Source organism: Salvelinus alpinus, chromosome 2 (assembly GCF_045679555.1).
Source record: "Salvelinus alpinus chromosome 2, SLU_Salpinus.1, whole genome shotgun sequence".
Lineage (NCBI taxonomy): Eukaryota > Metazoa > Chordata > Actinopteri > Salmoniformes > Salmonidae > Salvelinus > Salvelinus alpinus.
In genome coordinates this window covers 77,247,989-77,252,734 of record NC_092087.1, presented here as the reverse complement: position 1 = coordinate 77,252,734, position 4,746 = coordinate 77,247,989, and positions in this window count along the sequence as shown.

Below are 4,746 nucleotides of genomic sequence, written 5' to 3'. Positions count from 1 at the left end.
GTAAAGAGTTAAGGTTGAGGCTAGGGTTAGGGTCGACCCGGGATGTGGACATGAAGCTAGGGCTAGGTTGTAGTTGAGGGTGTTCAGGCTAGGGTAACAGCTGTAAACTACAAACTGTGGATGTTATGTATTCCCATAGACATACTGTAGGTCATTGGCTATGATTTAAAATTATATTACCACATTTCCAACTACAGCAAAAATGAATCGAACAACATTCACTCAACACATTTATTAAAGAAGCATTATTAAACTGTAGTTTAATCCAACAACATTCACTCGAAAACATTTATTAAATAACCATTATTAAACTGTAGCTTAATCTAACAACATTTTTATTTAACCTTTATTTAACCAGGTAGGCTAGTTGAGAACAAGTTCTCATTTGCAACTGCGACCTGACCAAGATAAAGCATGGCAATTCAACCCATACAACAACACAGAGTTACACATGGAATAAACAAAACAGTCAGTAATACAGTAGAACAGAGAAAACAAAAAGTCTATATACAGTGAGTGCAAATGAGGTAAGATAAGGCAAAAAAATAGACCATGGTGGCGAAGTAATTACAATATAGCAATTAAACACTGGAATGGTAGATGTGCAGAAGATGAATGTGCAAGTACAGATACTGGGGTGCAAAGGAGCAAGATAAATAAATACTGTATGGGGATGAGGTAGGTAGATAGATGGGCTGTTTACAGATGGGCTATGTACAGGTGCAGTGATCTGTGAGTTGCTCTGACAGCTGGTGCTTAAAGCTAGTGAGGGAGATATGAGTCTCCAGCTTCAGAGATTTTTGCATTTCGTTCCAGTCATTGGCAGCAGAGAACTGGAAGAAAAGACGACCAAAGGAGAAATTGGCTTTGGGGGTGACCAGTGAGATATACCTGCTGGAGCGCGTGCTACAAGTGGGTGCTGCTATGGTGACCAGTGAGCTGAGATAAGGTGGGGCTTTACCTAGCAGAGACTTGTAGATAACCTGTAGCCAGTGGGTTTGGCGACGAGTATGAAGCAAGGGCCAACCAACGAGAGCGTACAGTACGCAATGATGGGTAGTGTATGGGGCTTTGGTGACAAAACGGATGGCACTGTGATAGACTGCATCCAGTTTGTTGAGTAGAGTGTTGGAGGCTATTTTATAGATGACATCACCGAAGTCGAGGATCGGTAGGATGGTCAGTTTTACGTGGGTATGTTTGGCAGCATGAGTGAAGGATGCTTTGTTGCGAAATAGGAAGCCAATTCTAGATTTAATTTTGGATTGGAGATGCTTAATGTGAGTCTGGAAGGAGAGTTTACAGTCTAACCAGACACCTAGGTATTTGCAGTTGTCCACGTATTCTAAGTCAGAGCCGTCCAGAGTAGTGATGCTGGACGGGCGAGCAGGTGCGGGCAGTGATCGGTTGAATAGCATGCATTTAGTTTAACTTGCGTTTAAGAGCAGTTGGAGGCCACGGAAGGAGAGTTGTATGGCATTGAAGCTCGTCTGGAGGTTAGTTAACACAGTGTCCAAAGAGGGGCCAGAAGTATACAGAATGGTGTCGTCTGCGTAGAGGTGTACCAGAGAATCACCAGCAGCAAGAGCAACATCATTGATGTATACAGAGAAGAGTCGGCCCGAGGATTGAACCCTGTGGCACCCCCATAGAGACTGCCAGAGGTCCGGACAATAGGCCCTCCGATTTGACACACTGAACTCTATCAGAGAAGTAGTTGGTAAACCAAGCAAGGCAATAATTTGAGAAACCAAGGCTGTCGAGTCTGCCAATAAGAATGTGGTGATTGACAGAGTTGAAAGCCTTGGCCAGGTCGATGAATACGGCTGCACAGTAATGTCTCTTATCGATGGCGGTTATGATGTCGTTTAGGACCTTGAGCGTGGCTGAGGTGCACCCATGACCAGCTCTGAAACCAGATTGCATAGCGGAGAAGGTACGGTGGGATTCGAAATGGTCGGTATTCTGTTTGTTAACTTGGCTTTCGAAGACCTTAGAAAGACAGGGTAGGATAGATATAGGTCTATAGCAGTTTGGGTCTAGAGTGTCACCCCCTATCGAAGAGGGGGATGACCGCGGCAGCTTTCCAATCTTTGGGAATCTCAGACGATACGAAAGAGAGGTTGAACAGGCTTGCAACAATAGGGGTTGCAACAATTTCTGCAGATAATTTTAGTAAGAGGGTCCAGATTGTCTAGCCCGGCTGATTTGTAGGGGTCCATTCACTCAACACATTTATTAAAGAACCATTATTAAACTGTAGCTTAAACCAACATTCACTCAACACAAGTATTAAAGAACCATTATTAAACTGTATTTAATCCAACAACATTCACTCAACATACGTATTAAAGAACCATTATTAAACTGTATTTAATCCAACAACATTCACTCAACACATGTATTAAAGAACCATTATTAAACTGTAGTTTAATCCAACAAAATTCACTCAACACATTTGTTAAAGAACCATTATTAAACTGTAGTTTGATTTATTGTAGCTTTATTTTATGTCTCACTCTCTAAGGGCTACATTGAAACCAACACCATTTAGTTCTGGGTAGTTAGTTACCAAACAAACACTAGTTTAATACCAGTCCCATCAAATAAAGTGCTACTGATATAATATTACAGTAATTGAATTAGAGGTTAAATCCATCTCATCTCCATTGGGATCCATGGTGTCTGAACCACTAAACTGGCCTCCTGCGAGGGCAACGGGGAGGGCAGCCCCAACCCCAGTCGTCCAGCCCCAGTTCCACTCAGACAACCATAGCCCTGGGTTCATTAGGCACCAAACGGAACTAAACTGACTTAACAGGGAGGGATCGCTATCTGCTCATTCTCATTTTCATTTTCTGTTGCAATTACAAAACATAAAAAGCATTTTCTGTTGCCTGCCCTAATGAACATGACCCTGGAGTTGCACATGAGGTGCCCTTGTGAACATGACTCTCATCTAGTAGCCTGCCTAACAACTGTTGTCTCATCTCCCTGACGTCTCCTCTCCCCCATGACATGTTTATTGGATGTGTGACACTTTACAGATCCTGTCAGACCAGACCACCGCAGTGCAAGGACAGGGCATCCAGTGTTAATAACGGGTCCCTCACCACCACCACAGAATCAGACCTGGGTTCAAACAGTATTAGAAAAATTTCAAATCCTTTTTGCGATTGCTTTAACCTGCCTGGAGTGCCAGATGGGTGGGATTTGCTATTTTGTAGCTATTCTATTGGTTCAATTGCACCTGACAAGCCCAGATCGGGCATTTGAAATATTCCAAACAGTATTTTAACCCAGGTCTGATTTGTACAGTACCAGCAGTATAACGGCACCTGTCGGACAACAAATTAACTTGTTGCTGTGAATGGCTGTACATCCCGGACAGATTTATGTTGTGGTTTATTGAAGTTAGTCTCTCGCTTTATGTCTCTGGCCTGATTATGGGCTTGGGATCATCTGTTGATTACTGTGGGTGCATCCCAAATGGCACTTTGTTCCCTATATAGTGCACTACTTTAGACCCGAGCCCTATGGACCCTGGTCAAAAGTAGTGCACTATAAAGGGAATAGGGGGCAGAATATGTAGCTCTGATTCCACAGGATATGAGGGGTAGATGAGTGGGAGGGTATGGAGGGGAGGAGCAGGTTGACGAGAGGAGGGGGTCTGAGTTCATTTCAGCTGACGAGAGGGGCAACATTGCTTGGGTAGTCTTGGATAGATGTCAGATCATGACAGCAATTACTTGACATTTGGATGAAAAACCGAGTTCAGGTCAGCTGACTAGGGACAGTGAGAGTATGGAGTATTGCCTGTTCCCTGGCTAATGGCTTGGGCCTGGCAGGGCACAGGGGTATGAGGTGTTCTGTTGGCAGACTAGTCTGGTGGTCAGTTAGGTCAGTAATCAGTGTACTGTAGTCACAGTCAGTAGGGTCATTAAGCATATGACTATCTATCCCAGATGTCTGGCTGACTGTGGGCACATGGTCTGGGGGGGGGGGTCACACCCTTTCACATTCACTAACAGGGCACTGGGTTACCCTGGTCGTAACTGGCAAGACAGCCCAAACAGACGCTGGGCCAGGCTAGGTCATGGGGATTTCATCACAGAAAATAAAAAGTGTGAGGAGACGAGAGGATCACAATTAACTTCTGGGTGTCCCACATGGCAGATTGAAATTCATTCAATGGTTCAATTAGGGCCATTGATCAGATGCTAATCTGGGTTTCATTACCTTCCTGACTAGTCATACCACTATACTGTTTCAGATCATCTTATCAACCAACTTCAGAAATACTGTCAGGCTCATTGGTAGAAATCTATTTTCTTTCTTATATTTAGGTGTCCCGCATGGCAGATTGAAATTCCTTCAATGGTGGCCGTTGAATGTTGAACTGGGTTTCTGGTAACTAGCCTCTTCACTGATATGATCCCCATGTCTGATATTACATCTTCCAGTATGAAACACCAGTAGGCTCATTTGGTGATATCAAGTGTCATGATCTCAAATCACTCTCTGTGCCACTCCTCTAGACATTCACTATGTATATTATAGGTCCCTCATTACACCTCGTGGTGTAACTTCATCTTATTCGTGGTCCATGTCGTTACCAGACATATGTATGGTTCAGGAGGTGAAGAGTTTGTGACCTAGCGCCACCCAGTGGTATAATGCTACACAGATCACATGTCACACTGCAACTTACTTCACTACAAATGCACACAACTTCTCTTCAGGAAA